The 25,559-nt window shown below is 20.0% G+C and overlaps 1 protein-coding gene across 5 annotated transcripts in view; it reads left to right on the forward strand.

Annotated features, from left to right (window-relative positions):
• The window catches only part of LOC107992923 (brain tumor protein-like), an 82,071-nt gene that overhangs the window by 22,147 nt on the left and 34,365 nt on the right, over positions 1-25,559 (forward strand). For 2 of the 5 annotated variants that reach the window (XM_017049047.3, XM_028664383.2), the window contains exon 2: positions 19,348-19,438. The exons of 2 other annotated variants lie outside the window; for them this stretch is intronic. The gene's annotated coding sequence lies outside the window, so the exon portion shown is untranslated. The remainder of the gene's footprint in view (positions 1-19,347; positions 19,439-25,559) is intronic. One more of the 5 variants, XM_028664385.2, reaches the window with a different exon arrangement.

Raw genomic sequence — 25,559 nt, forward strand, 5'->3', positions numbered from 1 at the left:
ATTTATATAAATAAATATATATTTGGTAAATTGATAAATAAGAGAAATTGTATTATAAAAATCCATATCTTGTTGTCAATATATTATATATTACATAGTTATAGATATAAAATTGATAGAAATATGAAAATAAAATTATAGCGATAGATATTTTTTATGTTTTTTATATTTTATTTTATATATTATTCTATATTATAACTTCGATTATTGTAATTATGCTCAAGAATTGTTTTATATTTTATTTTTGCAATCTGCAGATTTGAAAGAATTTAAATTCTGTATGAATACATAATAAATCTGGTGATATTAGCTCCCTTATACATTTTGGATACCAACGCATCGTGATATGTTTATATAAACAGTTGATATGTCGCGGTTGCTGACGCACATAGTATCAATGATACATATGTAAATGCGAAATTTAACGTGGTAATAGGAATAATTTTTTTTCCTCGAAAACCAAAGTTAAATGGTGATTACATTTAAAATATAAAAAAAATTGTTCAAAATATTGAATTCTACAATATATTTCACAAGTGATTGAAATCGATAGTGAGAATCTTGTTTTTAATAATTATCAAAATTAATTAAAATTATAATTATAAAGAATAATTAGAAATAAAATTTAATCAATAACCAATGAAATTAATGTTTATTATTTTTTAAAATTATATCAAACTTTTATTGATATATTCTTATTTATAAACATAAACAAGAATATGTTTCTAACGAAGCATATGTATCTAACGAATTTTAAAATTTGTTTGTGACGTAAACAAAGTTCTATATGAAATAATCGAATTTTATTTTAAATGTAATATCTCAATTTATATATAATTTACAAGCTATATATCACAATATACTATTGTATTGTAAAATGCAATGATATACTCGTTGTACACAATGTATATCGTTCGAATCGTAGAATTTCAATCTCCAATTTTATGCTTTAGGAAGTATTTTTTCAGTGAATACAAATTGACAAAGAAAAATTGATAGTAGAAACCGGCACAAACGAATAAGCACGGTTTCACAGCTTAGATACGCGGACCATGGTGTATCTAATTAACGAGATTACCTTGTACGAAACCCGTTTCTGTCCCGATCAGGCCTTATTTAGGAAACGACGCGATGTCATGTGGACGGATCTTAAGCAGCGAAAGTAAACTGTTGCCACTAGCAAGCTGTTGCTTCAGCTTATCTGTTCAACAAGAGACGAAAGTGTCTCGCTATCATGCTTTAAAACACGCATATAAGTATTTACTTGCGTGCTGCCTTTTACTTGCTCTGCTTCTATCTTACATAACTTTATGAAGGCGGTAAGAAAGGCGATTATGTTTCGTTGTACGAGCTCATTGGTTAGCACATATTAGCGCGGGTTATATTAATCGCGATTCGATTCGACTGTGGGAAAGTTATATACCATGGTTACGTATTTCAACTATCACGTAGTATATATTCTCGGAAACGTGTTTTCACAAGTGCTCCTTCACTTTCAATTTATCAGTTTATTTCTATAATATCCTAAACATTCGAATCTTTTTCAAAAGTTAATATACAATAAGATGTTCTGTAACGTACAATGTTATAACAATAGGTTTTATTATTAAAGCTATATTTCAAATAATTTCTTAACCTCTTTGGATTAGCAACAGTTTTCAAATTTTGAAATAATTAGATTAAATTATTTAAATGCTTGTTTATTTTCAATTTATCATTATATCATTATTTCTATAAAATTATATCTTATATCGTTTGGATTTTTAATTAAAAATTAATATATAATGAAATATGATATAAACAACAATGTTATAATGTAATGTTTTAATTAAAAATTTTTATTATTAACTATTATTTATTATTATATTTTGAAACAATATTTATTTTTCTCAATTTCTTTATTTAATGAAAATTTTCAAAATTAAATAATTAATCATATTGGCACAGGATATTGATATATTCGGAGACCTTAAAGGAAAGAAATCAAAACAAATACAACAGTTGATATACAAAAATATCGATTATGATTTACTTATTGAGTTATAAGCAATAGAAGTTCGCTTTGAAACAAGACAAAAATATAACGGTAATACGGTTATAAAAATATAACGGTAACGGAGATAGAATTATATCTCACTATTTTATTCTTGTTTCGTCTAATATACACTTCAGTTGCCTATAATTTAATAAATAAACCTTAACCGATTAATTTCATATAATTTTGTAATTTTGTACATCAAATTTTTAATTTCTAAAATAGATCCTTTAAATATCAAGTATAATTATTAATAGAAACAATATTTTATCAATATCAATCAATCAATATCAGTTTTTAATTGACCTATTAATAGATTTTTATTAATATTTCTTAATATTATGTATAAATAATAATAAATATTAAATATTTTTATGGTTAGTAAGATTTTAATAAATTTTTAATCAATTTTTCGCAATACGTTTGTATTGCGTGACATATTAGTTGGGAAACATTGTCGTAAAATGATATTACCGAAATGTCAGATTTCCAATATATTCTAATATTTTTAAATTAATCTATTATAAATCTATTGTAAATCTATTATATCTCTAAAAAATTATTATAGTAATTTTTAATACGTTAATAATGTTGTATTATTTTATTTTTAATTAATTGATATACGAAATTTTCAACAAAATTAAATGATATTTTTTGACTTTCTTGGAAGTCTTTCAATTAAATTGCAAATCATATATTTACAATCACATATTACTTACAATCATTCTAAAACGAATTAGTTTGTTTTTATATACTCAATCATACTCAATATAACATAGCTAATTTGTTTTCTCTTTCTAATTTGTTTTATTCAATTATTAATACATACCTATATGTTTTTATATGTACTTAATTATAATAAAAAATTTGTAATATTGCAATTGTTTATTTTGCAATATTCAATAATTTACATTCTCTTTCTTTTTTAATAAATATACCAAATGAAATTAATGAATAAATTTAAACGTAATATAAACTGTAAAATATTTAAAATTTGAAAAAAATTTTAGAATATAAAAAATATACATGATTATTGTGAATATATATAAAAAATATACTTGGCGAGAATTTATGTTCCGTAATTATTTTTTTACACTTTCGCTGGTTGTCAACCTGTGCCATCTCACAGTGAACAGTCCCATTCTATTCCCGCGAGAGTGAAATGCCAAAGTGAAAGGGTATGTCTTCCCATGCGTGCTGTTACCTCATAACTTGTTCTCTTGCTCGTAACGTGACTTCAAACCGAAGCAACACTATACTTATATCGAATCACATATAGATATTCATATAACCTTTCATATCATTTATTTATTTAATATTTCTTAATTATAAAATATATACCTTAATTATAAATCAAAATATTCTATTGTAACAATAAAATATATATAATATAATATGCAATATACTATATCTATAAAATAATATGTATATTCTTATTTCCATAAAATTACTGTTCAAATATTAATTTCATTTATATATAATAAATAAAAATATTAGTTATACCCCAGTTTTTCCAAAAAATTTTAATTTCTTTTTAAATCTCTTGTGTATAGAATTTTTTCTCTAATTTTTTTTATAAATAATATAATAATTTCGGCGTATATAATTTAAAATATTGAATTAAATATTATTATTGCAAAATATAGATCTGCCAATATCATCGAAAACAGATTATAGATTATACATTTACGTATTTTTTATTATTTATCTTTGCTGTAAAACTACTTAATAATTAAAAATATGATATATTTAAACTTTAGATTCTAAAATTATATTTTAAATGAAATTTTAAAATAAATATAATAATTTTGCATAAAAATATAAGTATTTAAAATAACATAATATACGTTTTATAAGCGCATAATATTTTCTATTGTCCTAGATAAATATGAATAAAGTCTACTTGTATGCCTTTTTATTTATATGTCATAATATCTGGATCATTTTCTTTTTTCTTTTCTTTTTTCTCGCTATGAAAAGTATTACGTGCGAAAACATCACGGTACGTCATATGCAACGATTTCATTCGAATTTCCGCATAACTACAACACCATAAATCGACTTGCTCGTAGAGTTCCGCATGTTACAACTATTACTCAGGAAACTGTGACTTTACGCTTGTACATTCATTTAAAAGTCATGCGTAGATCAATAAATATTGTGTGCAAATTCTCTTTGTAAAATAATACTTGGTCTGTTACTATATGTGACATGACACAAATTTGATTACAAATCGAAAAATCGAGATTAAATAGTTTTCAATTTTTTTATATTATAAGAATAATTATATAATATAATTTTATAAATATTTTACTAATTTTAGATTTCTAATTTTGTTTTTTTTATATTGCACAAATTAATTAAATGAAAATTCAAATTAAGTTTAGATTTATCGTGTTTAAACAATAATATTAATTAACAGATAAAGATAATATATAATGAGTACAATATTAATGATGCACACATTAAATTAATAATAAATATCACTGCAAAACAAAAGATCAAAGAGTGAAAATTTAAGGTAGAAAATATTCTATCTTCGTTAATTATGTCACATTTTATTTATGATTTTACACGTTGAACGATTCAAATCCTTTCCTTCCGTTAAATTTCTACGAATGTTTACGAAGCTTGTTTTAACTTTCATTTCCTCGTAACGTAATCTCGGAATTTGGTATTAGCCGCGCATTGGTTCAAAAGTGAAAGTACCGATGCTCGTATTAAGAAGTTTCCTCTTTCTCATCTCTTATCTAATATTTCATCTAATTTCACGATTTATGCGGAATGGAATAAGTTTCGTATGAAAGATGGAGGAGCACAATTTTATTTAACAGTAATAAAAACTAGGTTAAGGACAGCACACCGAACTCAGCCCGAGTCGATCGATTAATTGTGAACTGGTCCTTTTTAATCGAACCTGTTATGATGACGCGCTCTACCTATAGTAGAATGTAAAGTTGCGTGCATATATATATATATAAATGCAACTTAATTCCTATCATACAATATAGTATAGAGGATAAAGTGGTTATGTAGTTACTAGTATACTATTCCAATTTGTTTTTTTTTTGTGGTTTTCCAAAAAATGATGATTTAATTGCTATAATAAAATTGAAATATAATATAATATTAAGTTTCCTGGATTAAAAATAGAGATCCGGTGTTTTAAATTACAATTGTAGTATACAATTATAAGATTTGAAGAAAATATTCAGAATTATTATTAATATTATTTTAAAAAAGCTATAAAATATTTATAATTTTTTTCAAAGATCATAACGATATTTCATTCGAATAACTATTAACAATATAATTTATAATTATTCGAAAATATAGAATTTTAAATGCGCACGAAAGCTTTTTGAAATATAGGGCATGATTCTTTTCTTTTCACGAATTTTTCTTTATCGTCGCTGTAACAGAAATGTGATCTATTTCATAATTTGTACCGAGTAAACTATGAATCAAAAACTACGAATTTGATTGCTTTTTTTTCATTCTTGCTTTTTTAATTCAATGCTTGTATATTTTTTTTTATATCAAAAGAAAAATAAAAAAAAAAATTTTAAAAGAAGGAATAAAATTTTCAAATAGGAATTTTTCCATATGAAGAATTTCATATTTGTGATTAATATAGAATATTGAATTGAATATAGAATTTTTTTTAATAAAAACTTGAATTTCAATGAAATTACATGATTACATGATTATTAATTATATTTTTATAATTATTTATATATATTTATTAAATATCATTTCATATATTACATATTAACAAATGTTCCATGTTAGATTAAAATAAAATTATATATTTTTGTTTATATTTATAATAATGAAAATTTTATAAAAATTTTTATTACAATAATATTAATAATTTAATGTTTCAAATCACAATCACTTATATATAAATAAATAAAAACGATTAATTTCGAAAATAATTTAAGTAAAAAATTTTACACAAATATTTAGAATAAGGAATCTAAAATTCGTCCATTTTTATTTTCTTGTTATATATTTGAACTAAAAACATAGAAATATTAGAAATATATGCTGTTATATAATAAATAATAATGCAATAATATTGTTATTAATTATTAATTCCAAATTTAGAATGCTATATCACTATTTTCTCCTTTTTTCTCCAAAAACGAAGATATATATTTTATATAAATTTATTTTTATTATATAAATTTGATCATATATCACATATATATTTTTATCATATATCATATCAAATTACAGAATAAGATTTTCTCACAATTAACACTCTAGTGTACACAGGTTTTAAATAAATACATTTAGCAATTCGTTTTCATTAGTTAATGACATCTATATTAAAAAAAATATATATTATTCTAATATTGATTATTCTGTATTAATGCATCTTTCATTCATTATTTTATTCTTTGAGTGAATAACATTTAATTTTACACATTTGCTCACAACAATCGCCTTGTAACATTATGAAAACATAAATTTTATGTTTTCATAATTTAAATATTATGATTTATTATAAATTTTATTAAATATTTAAAAGTTAAAATAAAAAAAATTTTATTAAATTTTTATTAAAATTTTTCGTTTCTAAAATTGAAAACGAAACAAAAATTAATCATTTTGTTCAAATCATTTATTTTTTCAATTTTCAAAAAATTAATTACATTTAGGGCAATCTATATTATAGATGGGTATGGATGGGTGGATTTAGTGATTAAACTTGAAATAATTTTCCATAATATTTGTCATATTTGCAAAACCTATTAAATTGTCTTAAGAAATACTTTGAGGATAAGTATTACTTAACCTAACTACGAAATTAATAATTTCGGAATTTTCATATTATAAATTCATATTAAATTTTTTACAATAATTTATAATTAATAATATTAATAATTTGACAAGTTACAAATCATAAGTTACATTATCAAATAATAGTAATTCAGTTGGATTTAGAAAATCTATTTTTCGATAAGAAAATAAAGAATACTACGTTAAATAAAAGGTTGCATTCAGATATTGATATAAGATTTAAGAATATATATAATTTATTAATTTATATTTATTAACATTTACTTACATAATTAACATTACTATCTAATATATGTATTTAAATGTTATTACATAATATTAAAAAAAATATATAATATAAAATATAATATATATATTTTATAATCGTTTATTTAATATTATGTATTTAATATTATGTATATAATTATAAAATATATAACATGACAAAAATATATATATAAAGTATATATATAATATATATAGCTATATCTCATTAAAATATTTCATATTAATATTCTCTATTTATATGTTTTTAACATAAAATGATAAAACAATAAAAATATATAAAATAATAAAATATATAAAGTATTTATGACTTTCTATCGTGTAAAAATTTTTTATTTTTATTTGCGTTTATAAAATTCTAATCATTTTTCGATTGATCAGTATTGTCAATATACCAATTCAGTTATATATCCTTGTAACATTTTGTTAATTTTTTTATCCAAATTTACAACCTTGACACACTTTCTCTTCGTTATGTTTCTTCCTTTTGTTCTTGGTATATTACGTCAACTTAATTTCTAACATATCGTTTTGTTGTCCTCATTTAAAAAACTGTCAGTATTCACAAGCGTCGAATGAAATAAATCAATTATTAGAATCCACTATTCGAACAATTGTTTTATAATCCTATTTGAATAATATTGAATATAATATATTTTGAAAGTTATTCTTTTTCTTGTGTCATTATTGGAATAATATTTAAATTTATTTATAATATTATGTTTAACGAGTTTTTATGTTTGCTGAATTTTTTTAAATTATTATATATTCCTATCTTGTTTTATACACATTCCTTAAAATTTACAATAAAATTATACTTCTTTATATTATTTATATTTATTTAAATTAAATTTCTTTATCTCAGTTTACTGACAATAATATAAAATATATAAAATATTTTATTTTAAAAAATACAGATTGTATATTTTTACTCTTTAATTGATAAAAAATAATCTACTAATCTACTAATATAAAAAAAGAAAAAAATTTTTATTCAAGAATAAATATAAATATAAATGTTGAATGTTTGATCATGATTCATGAAAATTTTATTTTCATTTTATTTGCACAATTTATTTGTTCAATTTATTAATTTTAATTAGTTAATTAGTTAGAATAGTACATATTTTATTTATATAAATGTATGTATTGTATATTTGTGATGTTAATATATTTATAAAACAACTTCTAAAGATAAAAACAAACATAACAAAATTGGTTTATACGCTTGAATTTAAATTATAATTAACTTGATTTCATGCTAGATGAAATGAATACTTCAACTTAAACTACTTATAATACTTAAGAAATAAACCTGAACTGTTTTTGTTCTAATCTCTATAATTAATCTAAAATTATCTATAAAATTAACCAATCCTTCAGAGTATACTATAAATATATTAGCAGTTTAGTTTAAATCATCTTTTCTTACTAATATTTTCAACATAATTCATTCAATATATATTAACAACTTATTTTGATTAATTTTAATAGAAAAACAATTTAAATTTAACTTTTTAAAATTAAAATAGAATGTTTTTTCTATTTTATCTGAGTGTTTAAAATAAATGATTAAAAACTCGAATAATTCCGATTTCTCGAGCAAATTTGAGAAATTGTTGTGAAAAGTAACTGGAAATTCACAGAAGTTTTTACTAATCCGTTCTCTTTTTTTACGATTATATGTCTTGGTATAATATCGATTTACATCAGTTTACTTCGTTACTTCGTTTGAAAAATGTAACAAGAAAGAAACGAACAAATCAATGCTTTAGCGCAACTGGTACATACATATATATATTCCAACGACTGATAACTTGCGTCATTTCTATCTATATGTTTGTAACTGTATTACTGAATACATACTATCAAGATCGTGATATTTATTCGTTGAAAAGTCATACGTTATAAGTTTGAATCGACTTGTGATGATTCACATCGAGTTATGGTTAGCAAACAACTGCAACTTGATGATCCCATACCTATTGTAAAACACGGATACAAACGAGATTAGTTAGCCTTTTGTATTTTGATAATCAGATATTCCAATTTTATATTTTTTCATTCTAATTTTGCGCAAATAATTTATCTATAAATCTCATAATTTAAAAAAAAAATTAAAAAAGTTAAAAAAATTAAACATTATCTGTTTATTGACAATGAAGAATATTAAATTTTAAAAATTATAATTTAATAATAAAAGAATATATTTTTTTCAAGATTGTTAGTAAAAAATAAAAAATTATTAATAAATAAATAATAGTAATTTGGTAATTAAAATTAGTTTAAAATTGTTTAAATATTATTGCGGATATTAAATTATTATTAAAGAGAGAGATTGTTACTATATGATATATATTATTTTATATTAAATATTCATATGCTGCATTTATAAAAATTTTAATGAAAATAAACAAATTAATATTTTTTACGAAATAACAAATACGAAGAGAGTATTGTAACTCTTATAATTTTATTATATTTATATTGTATATTTATTTATGTATATTATCATCTACGATGTATTTCAATAGTATAAAATTTAAATCTAACAAACATGTTATTTTAATGAATTACATTAAATTTAATAATTATACATAGAATTTGTATCTGTATAATTTGTAACATGATTTGAAACTTTTTATAAAAATATAATTTTGTATATTTCCTTCTATGATTTTTACACACATCAAAATGCAAATGTAGAATTTACAATATTTCAGCTCGAATTATTTATTTCATTATTAAATGTGTTAATTTATCTCTATAACCTAAATTCTATAAGTCAAAGTTTATTCAATTTTACAGCTCAATAATTATATGTCAAGTTATCAGTAATCAATACTGTTCGTCGATATTGTTTCTTTTCTTTCAATTGTTAGAATTATGTATCTCAAATATCTAAAAATAAAATTTATGAATTTTTTTTTCTTTTAGGTCTTATTTTCTCAATAGTAAAAATTGAAAGAAAATATTGAAAATTAAATTTTGTACAAAATTCTTATATGTCAAATTTTCAATTACCATTTGTTAAACTTCTTTTATTTAAAAATATTTCAAAAGTATTTTTTTTAAAAATAACTTGAAGATTTTACCTCTTGAGAATAAAGTTGTAATTATCGATTATTGATATGTTATCGGTATCTCTCTTTAATAGTTTTAAATATTTCGATAATATCGTTAAGATATTATGTAGGAATAAAAATGATTAGAGTTTTTATTCAAAACTTTTATTCAAATAAAACTAATATTTCTAAAATTATAAAAATGTTGTTAAAATTATTTGTATAATTATTTGTAATTACTTGAAATAAAAATAAATAGATTTTATTGGAAAAGTCTATATTATAGACTTTATTTCAACTTATTATGTTGGTATTAATTCTGTTATTTGATATGTTGATATTTTGACGATATTTCGAATATATCGAATATTTAATGAAATATAATTAATCCATAGATATTCACAAACAACATTTTATATATTAATGATATTTTATATTTTATATATTAATAACTTATATATTAATAATTTTAAATAATAAAAAAAATTTGTAATTTCAATTATTTTCTGTTATCGATATCTTAACGATAGTATCGATATTTATAACCATAACGATATCGATTGTCATAATATTATTCAAGAATTAGCGAAATTCGATTATAATACTTTTTGGTCACACTTTAATTGTCAGAAGTTGTTCAACTATTATGAAACACAATATCGTATTACACATATACCCGTGTAACGAATACTCAGAAAATTAAACATTCGAAATGATCGGTCGATCGTTCCACGAAGTCATAAAACACAATCTTTTGTATCGCGCCGCGTCGTATCGATGAACCGTAAATCAAATTGTATTAGAAGCAGAAAATCTGTGTCGAGGAGAAGTGACGTTTGTACAGCGTTGTCTCTTCTTGTTGCAACTAGTAGTAAAACCCTTCTGAGTAAAACTGTTTACTAATGAATAATCATATGGAATCTTGATCAATTGGCACTAATTGTAACCAATTCTAACATCTAATTTTACAATCGATAAAAATACCGAACTAATATTAATATTCAATTTATGATTGAATTATTATATTTTTATAACATTTTACATTTCAAAATTTTTCTAAAAATTTGATTTTTATCCTTGGAACATGTTAATGATTCCAAATTTAATTTAATCAATAATATATATATATATTAATTATCAACAAATGAAAAAAAAGATATTTGTTGCAATTAATTAACTGTAACATTTACGATAATATTTGTAATTTGTAATTAATTCATGTTATTAATTATATTATTAATTATAATTATTAAGATTACAATCAGAATAAAATAAATTACAATAAGTTTATTAATTAATTATTACATTTTCAACTTAATATCAGTATGTTCTAAAAATGATAATATTTTAAAAATTATAACAAACCAAAAAATCAATTCCCTTTTATATAACGTCATAAATAGTATGTAATTTTTGGTAAAATAGTGAGAATAGATCAATAGAGTTAATAGATATTCAAGTTAAAAAAAAATTAGAAATTATTTTAATAATAATAATTTCATGGTAAAGAATCCATAGAATTTAATGAATAATTTATCTATGAATATATAAAGAATAGAAAATGACATAAAAAAATCTTTGAAAAAGAAGGGAAAAATTATATTTTTAATTTGATATTATAATTATAAAAAATAATCTTTTTATAATATTATAATAGAATACATATAATACAATATATATAATAGAATATATAGAATATACATATTAGAAAATAAAAATGAAATGTTATTAACAATGAATCATTTGTTTATAATCAAGTGCTTACTACATATTTTATTAATGTAAAGTATTCATTGATAGTCATGTAATCGATAAAAAGATATATTATTTTATATTAATTTAAACTTTTTTTAAAAAACTTTAAATCTAAATTAATAGATTTATTTAATTAAATTTATATACAATATTGGATAATTAAGTTTAAATCATAAATTTCAAAAAAGTTAAATAAATAAGTAAAATTAAATCATTTATTTACAATCAGAAAGGTGTGTGTCAGAACTCGAGCATTATCACCGGAAATGGCCTCCATGTTTCCCAAGTCCTTGTTTCGTTATTATCAATTGGGCCATAATTCTAGTCATATAGCTAAAATGCGTATCATTTATCATAACTTTTCAATTCTTATGGTCATTGCATGACTTATTAAAATATATTATAATGTGATAAAATATTAAAATATATATAAATACGTGTATGATTAACATGTATGATAATGAAAAAATAAAACGAAATCGTACATTTTGATCAAATTGTTTCTACAAGTTGTCTGAAAATAAATTATTTTTCGTTTCTAATACAAGTAAACTTATTCGTTGATGTAACATTATTTACAAAATGGAGTGATATTACAAAAAATTATTGTCGGTTAATATAATAGATAGTTTAACTATATGTCGAAAGTCATTTAAACTTAATATTTAATGTTTACTTTCTATTGAAAATCCTTTTATTTAATCCTTCCCAGGTTATTTAAAACGCTTACGTTATGCGTCACATGCCATATATGACCTACAGTTTCCATGTGGAGAAGAATTGATTAAAACATTCCTATCATGTTTGCATTAAAAATAATAATTTAATCAAATGTAAGATCAAGACTCGTAATAAGTTTGTAATGAGAGAAGTAATGAATATTGTAATGGGAGAAGAAATGTCGTATAATATTATATGTATATAGCGATTTGCGAATCAGCAGTACAATGGAATTCGAGGATTCTTGTGATGTGATGTCATTGTCTTTCTTTGAAGTCATGACCAAGTCTGATCCAAATGACCTAGACGTAAAGTATAAACTTGCCATTCGGAATTACTTTTTTTTTCAATCAAATCTCTTCATTAATCATCGAATTTTTTATAAAGAAAATCATTACAATAATAAATTTGTTTTCTTTTAAGATATTATTTATAGGATAGAATATAATATATTTTTCATTTATAATACAACGTACAATACAAGCCATAATACAAGCTATAGAAACAAAACATTTATTTGTTTAAAAATATTGAATAGTTCGACAAATATAATGATTTCAATAACATTTTCAACTAGGTTAACTTTTAACGATTATTTGTAATCGATTTAAAAATTGGAAATAACGGAAATTAAATTTTGAATCTATTGTCATTTTGAATCCAATTGATTTATATTCCAAGGATAAAATACAACGTGTATACATTTACAATTAAAGGAAATTAATTCCTTTAAACGATTTTTACATTGATCAAAATTGTTAATTTTCAACATTATTAATCTATTTATAATTAATATTTAAAATAATAAAATTTAATTATATTTCCACTTGTTATTAAAAGGAATAGTGTATAATAATGTATACATGCACGTAAATCATACATTTCCGGTAGTGACAAGGCGAGCTATTCGAACCACATGACTTTTGCGGTCACTTAATTCGAATTTTCGAGATTTCAGACCTCGTTTGAGAAGTTTTATTAAACTTATTATACGTCGATAAATAATATAAGAAAATTATAAAAGCAAATAAAAGCAAATTAAAAAAGCAATCGATAGTTTTAATTAGAAGAAAAAATAAAATTTAAAATAATTAATTATGATATTTTGTCAATAATATAGACATTCAAGTTATAATAATTCGTATATATAATCTTATATTATCCTCAATACTTATTTATATTATTTATATTTATATTATTATATTCTGTATAATATATCTATAATGACATTAATATCTTAATCTAAATTAAATAAAAATCCAATGAAAATGTAGATTTATATTGGTTTAATTTATTAATTATTTATTTAATTAATGATAATTAACGATAATTAATTAAATGATTAATAATATAATAAAAGCCATATATATAAGTATTTTTCAAATATAAAATATTTTTAAAAAGAATTAAAATTGATAGTTTATTCAAAATTTTCTTTTAGATAATAATCAATTAATTATAATTTTGAATTTTATTTTGAAACAATCCATATGCGCAAATCCTATTTAAGAATCAAATATTATTATTTGATTTATGATGATAACAATTAATTTTTTATTTTTCATTTGTGCATAATGAAATATAGCTCTTAAGATAAAAAAAGACTAAAAAAATTATAACATTAAAAAAAACTATGTAAAAATATATAATTATTTTGTTAATTATTATAGATTATTTTTTTTTTACTAACTTTTTTGTTACTTGTAATTCATTAAGTATTGCGATTTATTTACACATACATATACTATTAATAACATTCAAGTTAGCATTCTTGTTCCTCGATAACATTTGTATGCAAAATATGTTTTCATAGAAGTATCTTGTATAATTCATGTTATTTAATATTTGCTAATTTTAAACACAAGTTTATTAACCTCTTAATGATTAATGTTTTCAATATCATAGTTACAATACTTTCGTATATTTGATTATTAATTTTTGACAATTTTTTTTTTTATATAATTTCATTAAATCTTATACTCATAAAATTTGAAAAATAAAGATATTTCGATTTTGATGATATTTATTCGATTGATAAATTTATAATTCATTTAATAAGTGATTTGAAACTAAAATAATTGACGAAAACAAAAGTTTATATAAACTTGAAATATATCATATTTCATTTGAAATAAAAAATAAATAATAAATAATAAATTTACATTGTACTTTCAAATTAATTATAGAATAATAATAGATATAATAATAATAATTCGTTCTTCAAAATGAATATCGCATAGACAAATATGGAACCAATTTTTTCTATAAGAATTAACAAAAAAAAAAAAATTGATTTTTAATTTCAAATTGGATGTCAAATATATAGAATTTTAAATAAAAATTTAATTTCCATTGAAAAACCGTGATAATAATGAATCATATAATAACAAATTTTTGACGACGAATATTGGATTTTTAGATGAATCAATAAAATCATTTTTTTGCCGAAAAAATATAATAAATATTTGAATACAGGAGTGAAATAAAATAAAGATTATAGAATAAATAAAGAATACAAAAAATATATATTTATATAATTTAATATAATTAAAATAATTTAATATAATTAATATATATAATATAATTAAATTAATATATTAAAATAATTTAATATAATTATAATATAATATATGATATAATATAATATATTTAATATATAATTATATTATGTTTCTATTTTGAATTTATAATAAAAAAGAATTTTTCCTTATTATTAAAAAATCATAAATCAAAATGTTTTATATGCATGATATATATGGAATGAAATCCAAGTCATAGATCAACTTGAAAGATCTCGTAAAAAAAGATATTTAAGTAGGCTAATTAGCTTGCAACATGAGAAACAACTGGTTTTGTGTTATATCGCAACAGGAAGCGGAAGGTGCTGTTGATCTGTTCTTATGTACTAATGTGTGTGTGTGTGTGTGTGTGTGTGTGTGTACATTACAAGTTATATATTAAATAGTTATCCTGCAAAATTACTGTTATCGTTATCAATATCAGTTGATTTGAAATACTCTGGCAAACAATAAAAGAAAGAAAGTGATAAGAATATCCTGACGCTTAACTATTATTGCAAGAAAGTAAAAAATACTAGATTTATTGTTGAGATAAATACAAAAGTTATCGCGTCTTGGGCTAAATTTTTTTAAAATAAATCAATAATCCTATAAATTTTGATTATTATAATCATAAGTATCTATAACTAAACTATCTATAACTAAAGTATCTATAACTTGTTTATTAGAGATTTTTATTGATAAATAGAATATTTATAAAATTACTTAGAATATTACTAATTATATACGAATATTTTTACTATTTTTTGATTAGTTATTTTGATTGATTGATTTTTTCAAGAAATTTTAGTTAGAATCTCTGTCTATAATTATTATCTTATTGTTAACCATTAGAAATGTTCTAATTTTGAATAAAATGTCTATTAAAAATTGATTTTTAATGACATTTATTAGACATTTATTATATTTTTATATAAAAACTTTACATCAAATTATTATATTGATATATTATATCAATATAATTTTGAGATTAATCCGACACTTAAAAATTATAAAAAAAATTTATATAAACATATTTATGGATTTTGTATTTTTTTTTTGCAGAAAATACCTAAAATTATCCAAAATTTATAATATATTAATTAAATTATATATCTTGTAATTCAATAAATATCTTATTATTGATTTCTTTCAATATAATATTATTTGTAACATAACTTCGTAATATTATTCGAAACTGTTGTAAATCTTGTTCAATTTTATAAATATTTTAACGCTTTTTATAGATATTAAATACAAAATAGATTTAAAATCAATCAATATAAGTAAACATCCAATAAATTTACTTCAGAGGATAAATACATCTTATCTATATATAATACATCTAATTAATAAAGATTTTATAATTATATAATCACAATTGTTAGGAAAATATTTTTTATTTAATGACAAAAGATATATTATGGTTTAAACACATTTATTTAAAAAAAGAAAATCATCAACAAAAATATTTTTCTTATACCATCATTTCGTGAAGATAATTATTGAATTACGAATATTTATAAATATAAAATAAATACATATATTGATATAAATATATTAAATTTAATAACAAAAATTTATTTATTAGTATATTTTTTCCTCTTATATAATTTTTCCTATCATATAATTTAATTACATTTTATGATACGATAAAGTAAATCAAATCAAACGAACATTAAAATGAAGAGATAATGCTAAACAGTTTTGTTATGACAAATTCATTTGCTTCTGATGTTCTTTTATCTATGTACATTAATTAAAAGATATAGAAAACAAAGGAAACAATAAACAATAACGTTAAACATTATTATTTGTTTCTAATAAAAAACATTTATAAAGTATTAAGTTTAAAATTACATAATTCATTCAAATAATTCTAATATATTATTATTATTTAAGATATATATAGTTATTTTATTTATAAATTAATTCAAATTGACGGAATATAAGCATATATATTCTAAAATATAAATAGATATGTGAAACGTAAGCATTGTATATAAATAAAAAATAAATGTTTTATACAATCTCTTAATTACATAACAAATTTATATTTTAAATATAAAAATATATTCATTTCAATAAATGATTATCAAAATAATTAAAACTATTCTGTTGTATATCATTGTTATTATTAGAAAGCTGTATATATTTAAGTTATAATGTATTTAAAATATTTATGTAATATTTATAATTTATTATAAAATATTTAATTCATTATATTCACATATATAAATTTTCATATATTATTGACTTTTAATTTCAAATTTTATTTTATCTGTATTTTTGAACAAAAAATTTTTATAAATTTCTTCTTCAAAAAAAATTTAACATTTACTAAACAAAAATTTTTTGTGTAATATATTTTACATTTATCACACACTTATTATTTTTATATATATTCTATCTTCATTAAGAAAATAAATTTTTGAAATATTTTTCTTTTCGATTTTACAAATAAACTTTTTTTAAAATAATAGTTACATAAAAAAATTTATTTCAAAAATATATGTATATATCAACTCACAGAACAATTCACAGAAATATAAAATAATATTATAAATAATAGTATATATTTTAAATAAGCAATATCTTTAAATAAGCAATCTTGATAGGTATAAGTAACATCTTTACAGTAGAATATTAAAATTATATTAATGTGTACAATATAAAATATTGTATAAAAATTAAAATAAATTTTAATTTTCAATTAAAATAAAAAAAGAAAAGTAGAATATAATTTTTTAATTTATTATTTAATAATTGTTATATTTATGTATTAATTATTTATTTTCAATTAAATGAAAAATATAAATATTTTATTTCTATCGAATTCAAATGAAATTTGTTAAATAATTATCTACTGATTAATTTTAATTTTAGAATATATTTTTATTGTTTTGAATAACATTTCTCTATAGCAATGTGCAATTGTTTTCGAATTATGCTTTAATTTTTGAATTATTCGTAAAAAATTTTTGCTATATTATGAATAATAAATAAAGATAAAAAATTGATAAATATAAAAAATATAAAAAATACAAAAACATTTCCATCATTCATAGATCCATCAAATTTGAAGGAATATTATTTTTGAATATTTAATGTTTATTTTATTTATTATAAAAACAATTCTATTATAGTTTAAGAATTTAAATAATAAATAAATATTGAATTTCTATTTTTAATAATTACTTTGTTAATGTAATTAATATAATATAATTAAACATAATAATTATAAAAAAATTTTTCCAGCATTGTATATCTATTTCATTTTTTACTTTTCCATTTATAGTTTATATTTTATTATATTATATTACATATTTTATTATATTACAGTATGAAAAAATATGAATACATTACAATAGATATATTCTATAAAACATTATGAAATATACTTGTACACTAATATATTTTCAAGTATAAGCACAATTCAGTAATATAGTCTAAGTTTTTTTGAAAAATAATTCGAAAAATAAATCTGACCATCAGATATTGAATAGAAAGAAGTGGCTCAAAATAATATTCTGAACATATCTTAAAGTCATTGAAATTAGTAATTTTTCGACAAATTTACTTCTAAAATATAAATAGTAAATATTATATTTGTGATTTACATTACATTAAATGAAATACTATTTTCAAATAAAATTTGCTTATATAAATATTTACATTTTTCTAATATTTGTTTTAATTTATTTCTTTTTTGTGATATATAAGTATCGGTTATGGAAAGTATTTTGTCACTGGTCTTTACCGAGAAATTATATTCATAGAAGTACAAATTAAGCTATCCATTGTGACTTATTCCAAGATAAATCTTCCAGGATTAGCGTCATACATATTTTCAGTTTAATTGGTCGTTGATTCGCGTTGAAATACGTATATAATTTATAGTTATATATACGTATATAATTTATAGTCATAACAAGATGAATGAAATGCATATCTGGATATCGTAAAATATTTCGTCCACTGATAATATAAGAAAGATGTTTTTACAAATTTTACTTTATGTATCTTATAATTTATTTACTCGCAACATAAATTTTATACATTATATTTTTCGCACAATGAAGAATTTTATTTTGTATCTCTATTTATTTTTTATATTTTAATATTTATTTTGTATTTACAGGTGAGTCCTGTACTATTATTGAGAGGTTGCTGCTACGGAAACAATAAGTCTGCAAGTCCATTGTGAAGTTTACAAAGGTTACGCATTGAGGGTAAAGTATATAGACTAAAGTATAATAGACTTTCTCGATATGTTTACATATATATTAAAATATATGTCATGTTAAAAATCAATGAATTTTTTATTTTAACTCAATACAAATATTATTTCATATACGAAAATAACATTTTATTATTTTTTCGATTACATATATTTATTCTTTGTTAATAGATTCGTAAAATAACAATTACGAAGTAGATTTAATAAAATATTAGTTCGGTGTTAGTTATCGGTGAATCTTATTATAAACTTTATGATAATGAAATACCATTCATAAAAAATCAAATATTTAATAATACATTTTAGGACATAAATAATTAACATTATGATTATAATGTAATATTAACATAGATAATTAAGCATTTGTATTCTAATAATAAATATTATTATTTTATTAGTCTTTATATAAGTTTGTTTCAATCATTAAACAATAACAATAACATAATATTATTGAAAATTAAATAGAATAATTTACACATTATTATATCGAAATAAAAAATGATATATTAAAATAATAGATAATCTATTGCACAAATTTAAGAAAAATTTTCTTTAATTTAAAAAATATATAATATAATTATAATTATATATACAATTTATTATGCTATGAATATTATACCTGAGTTCATCAAAGTTTACATATTTTTTTCAGTTAATTATTTCACATATGTTAAGAAATTTAATAAAGAGATACATTCTTTTATGTAAAATAATATTAATTTTAAGCTATAACAAGTTTATATGATCATATTTAAAATTAATAAGAATTGAGTGACATAGATATAATAATAAAATGTGAATCTTACGCTTAATTGAAAAAAAATTTCATGAAAGAGTATATTTTGTCCGATAACAAGTAATAGCTGCCGCATGTTATTACGTGAAGGATACGTGCATGGAATATCACGTGGTCACAACAACGCGCTTCACTCTCTCGGGACTACCATCAATTATTCGATGCGCGCTGCCTTCTGCGGCTGCATTTCTCGCCGTGAACTCTTCTTACTCTCCTTAATCACCGTAGGGCAGGTCAGTGCACCTGACGAACATTTTACGGCCTTGCTCGACATGCCGTTTAATCGCTGCTGCTTTACGCACACCTCCGTAAGCGAAGGAATCGATTAATCTCGTAACTAACGCTATCAACTATCTTCCGTTTATAAGTCTATATAAGTGAATAAGTCTAGCAAAGAACCAAAATATCGCTTTCGATGCTATGACGTAATTAATGAATCCACGAATATTTCTTCGTTTTAAGCTACATCATCGTTTTCGATCTCAATTTTTTATTTCATTTTCATTCTTTCATAAATTAATAATAAAAATCGATTAATAGTACTAAATGGAAAATATATATCGTTATATCAATTTTTTTAATGCACTGTATATATTTATATTATTACAAATAACAAATATATAAATATACTTTATATGTTAATATATTCATGAAATATTTTCGAACGTTTGATTTTAGAGATCAAAAGTTGGTATAGAGAAATGTCGATTGAGATTTATTTATTAAATTATAAGTAATTTAAATTTATTTATAAATTGATTTATTATTATTTATATAATTTAAATTTAATAAAGCAAGATGAAAACAAAATACAATAAAAATAGAAGTTTCATTCTATCTCCGTCTCAGCCATTTAATGTGAATTTAAATTATTTACAATTTAATAAATCTCAAACAATAATATATAATATACAATATTCAATATATATAATAATTTTTCATTTTTAGATTTTTATAAGAGTCCTCAAATATAGGATCAATTCTAATAAACATGTTTCACGAATATATTAAATTTATAATATAATACAAATTAAATATAGGTAAACTATTATTAAAACTCAAATTTTATTCTATTCAAGAATACAAATTTCGTAAAAATACATTATATACTTATCGATAAGAATAGATAAAGAAAGAATGACCTAATATAATTTGATATTTAATTGGGGGCATCACCATAACTTATTTATGATGTATAATCATAGGTTCATAGGATGTAAACCATCGGAGCTTAAACTTCTATGGAAAAAATAGAGTGGAAGAAATTTCTCTGTGAAACTGACCGATCTTTTGTGCATGTTTCTCGCGAACGATATTTGACAAATAGGATATAACTTTTCACATCTGAATGTCGAATTTTGATCTCTTTCGTTATTTATAAACTGGAATATTTTTATTCGTATAATATTATATAAATTCGTATAAATGTATAAATTAAAAATATTAATATTATTACAAATGTTAGTATTTTAATATTATTTAATATTAAAATTGTATAATACTATAATTGTTAAATATGAAATTTTTCATCATTATGTAATTTTTTTTTATGTGTCTCTTTTATTTAATTATGTAAGATAATCTACAGATTTTATATAAATTCACAAGTTATTATAATACCAAAAAACAATTTGCAGTTTTCTAAATAATTCATTTTATGCTTCAAAACAAAATAATAACTATTAATATACTATTAATTCCTTTGTTTTAAAATGATCTTTTAAAATATATAATATAAACTAATTTATTTAAAAATCTTTATCTTTTTTTTTCATTTATATACTTTTACTATATATTATTTCTTATCATAATTAATCTTTAAGAAAATCCAATTTTGGTATAAAAATATTTAAGATTTTAAAAACATTCCTATATACGTTTATTCCTATAATTCGTTTGTATAGTCTCTTTCTTTACTTTTTCTTTTTCATTCTTTTCCTTTCTTCTTTCTTCCTCTTCTTTCGTCTTCTTTGACTCGCGGCAACTTGGTTGTTGCCCTGCGAACCCTCGGATATTTTCTTTTTCAACCTTTTGCATTCCCGAAGCCCTGAGAACGCGAAGTCGGCGCACCTACATGATCCTTTTCCGAGGTTAGACTTTTTGAACGCGATCTGTAAGATCTTGCCTAAAGTAATTACATTCTCTAAAGACAATCAGATTTTCCTAATATTTTCTATTTTGTTATAAAATTTTTCTTCAATTGTAATGATCAAAAATTGATAATTAAAATATTAGCGAAAACTAAAGTTTTGTCATCGATTAAATCATTGTTTGTATTTAATTTTTGTTAGAAATAAATTGTGGATGAGCATTTTATTAAAAAATAAGATTGAAAAATAATTTAAAATGAATGTTGTTAATATAAAATGATTTCATAATGTGAAAATAAGAAAATATAGAATAAATAGATTATCCAATGATCGAGAAATATTAATGTTTGAATAAAGGAAAATTTAAATAATAAAATGTTGCTGTTCATTTTCAGAAAATAAATAAATAATATTAATTACGAATGAAATTTTGAAATTTCAAATTATTTTAATTGTTAAATTGCGTGACTTTTTTTTGAATAAAAAAATTAATTCAATAATATTATATTCCTTTTGACTCTCATATTTTCAGCTTTATTTCTAAAACCTCAAATGCTTCAAAATATTTAAATATTTCATCATTATCATTATATTATTTATATTCCAAATTATTATTTAAAATTATTATTTAATGCATATACAACAATAATATGATCAATATAAAAAGTTTCATTGCATTGAATCATATTTATAGCTACACTTTTCTCATTCTCAAATTTTTATTTCATATTCTATTTCTCATAATATACTACTAGTAATATACATAATATATATACATATATACATAATATACATAATATACATAATAGTAATATACATAATACTATACATTTTTATTCGTGCTAGATTAAATTTTTGCTGATTTTTAGAAGAAATTGCGTCGTATATAGATCGCTTTAGATAGAACTGTTTACATGTGAAACGTGCTCGGATAATGAAACATTCGAACAGTAGGAAATATGTTCATGAATGTTGAAATTTTTTAATAATTATAAAAAATTATCTTAAATATATTGAGCAAATGAAAGCAAAATAATAAGTATGATTGCTTACATACTTCATAAGACAATTGCTAAATATTAATTAGTTAGATTAAAGTGTAAAAGATATATAATTCTAAATATAACAATATAAATATATAATATATATAATATAATATTTTATATGATTATTTTTCGATGTTTAACTTTAAAATCTATTTCTTTCTGGCAATTGAACTTTATACCTATAGAATATATAAAAAATTTTATATTATTATTACGGAAAGATTTTTTTATTCCTAATATTGCTTTTTAGTTTTTTCTTTTTTGTAATTATTATCTTTTTATACAAACATACATATACATCTTGTTATTTTTAAAAATATGAAATAAACTTTTATATAAACTTTTATATATTTTTAATATTTTTCTCTCTACAGAAAAAAAACGAGTTATGATAAATCGAGAGTTGGAAATAGAAAGAAATAAATAAAAATCACAATAGAAATATATTGTGAAATTTGGCAACCAAAATTTCAATGTTACATTAATTTAAACGAAGATTATTTTAAATAGATAACTGTTGTAACATGATATTTGTTTATTCCTCTTTTATTTATTATCGGATGATTTCGTAATTCATTAAAAAATTCTCTACATCATTAGTAATGAAAATATAATATGCAATTAAAAAGAAAATGGTAGTGATCTTGAAATTTCTGAAAATCCTTTTATGAAAAAAGAATTATTATTGTCATATTATAATTTTTTTATTCTACAGCTTTCTTAATCTATAACAATTTTTTCTTAAAAGCTTTTTCCTTTTTTATTTTTAAAAATAACGAAGACATTTAAGATATAATTCTCTTTTACTTTTTATATTTTACATTTTGCCAATATAACAATAGCGAAAATGTAGAAAGCTTTTATACAATGTTGCATTTAATAAGATAGAAGTAGATAATTTCATCATGTTTTCCTTGTTTGTTCCTTCTCTCTCATATGCAAATGATTATCATTCCAAAACAAATAATATTCAATAATATTCTCTGATTTCTATGCTTTATATCCATAATAAATATAGATAATAACACATATCCTTTGTATATTCGTATCACAGTATAAATATCAAAAATAAATGTTATTTATAATATCTTAAACGTTATTTATGAATCTTAATAATATAAACCGTTATTTAAATATTTAAAAAAAATGGAGAAAATAAATACAATTAAATATTTGTTATAAAAATATCCGATATAATACAAAATCGAAAATAAAAATAAATAAATTTACGATAATTTTTATAGAAAATTATTTGATTCGAAATTCTTTTCGATCAATAATATATTTTGAACAATTTGATATTTTAAAAATGTTTTTTTTATAATAAATGTTATTAATGTTAATAATCAAAACTTTTTTAATAATTACTGTTTAATAAAGCAATGCTGCATGGATAATGGATTGTATGTGGATAACACATATAATTATACATAAATTTTTCCATCTGAATTTATTTGTAAATTATTTGTTATATAAAAAAATATTTCAAACAAATTTTTTGATATTAAAAAATAAATATAATAATTAATTTTTTATATATTATTTTTTTAATGATATCATGAAAGTTATTTTAAGTTTTTTAAATATCAAATACTTAAAATTATATAAAATTATATATAATATTTGACTATGTAATTTAAAAAAATGTTAAATACTGAATAAGAAATAATTAAGATATTATATGGAATTAGAAAACAATAAAATAAATAAAAAAACAATAAAAAACAATTTTACAATTTACTAATTACAGAAGTATTTTTTAATTAATTTTTAATTTATGCTCGAAATACGATTCATTACGATTAATATAATATCATAATATAAATATCATAAACCATTCAATGTGTATATTCTTTATGATGTTTCATGTCTTCAAATATCATAGATAATTTATGATAAACTTAACTAATTATTATATTGTATATTTTTCTTAATAACAGAAGAATTTTTATTTGAAACATTTTTTATATAATAGTTTAAATAATTCAGATAATGAAGTTAGAAAAACTCGTTCATTTATCTTTTTTTTCTTACATTATTTATTATATAAAAAAGAATGCTTTAAAGTTGAAAAATTTAACAAATTTCAACTAATATTATAATCAAATATTAATAGCTGATTATCTGATTATCTTTATAACTTCAACTCAATATTATCTAGATTAATGCTAATTTTCACTT

Source organism: Apis cerana, linkage group LG2, assembly GCF_029169275.1.
Source record: "Apis cerana isolate GH-2021 linkage group LG2, AcerK_1.0, whole genome shotgun sequence".
NCBI lineage: Eukaryota > Metazoa > Arthropoda > Insecta > Hymenoptera > Apidae > Apis > Apis cerana.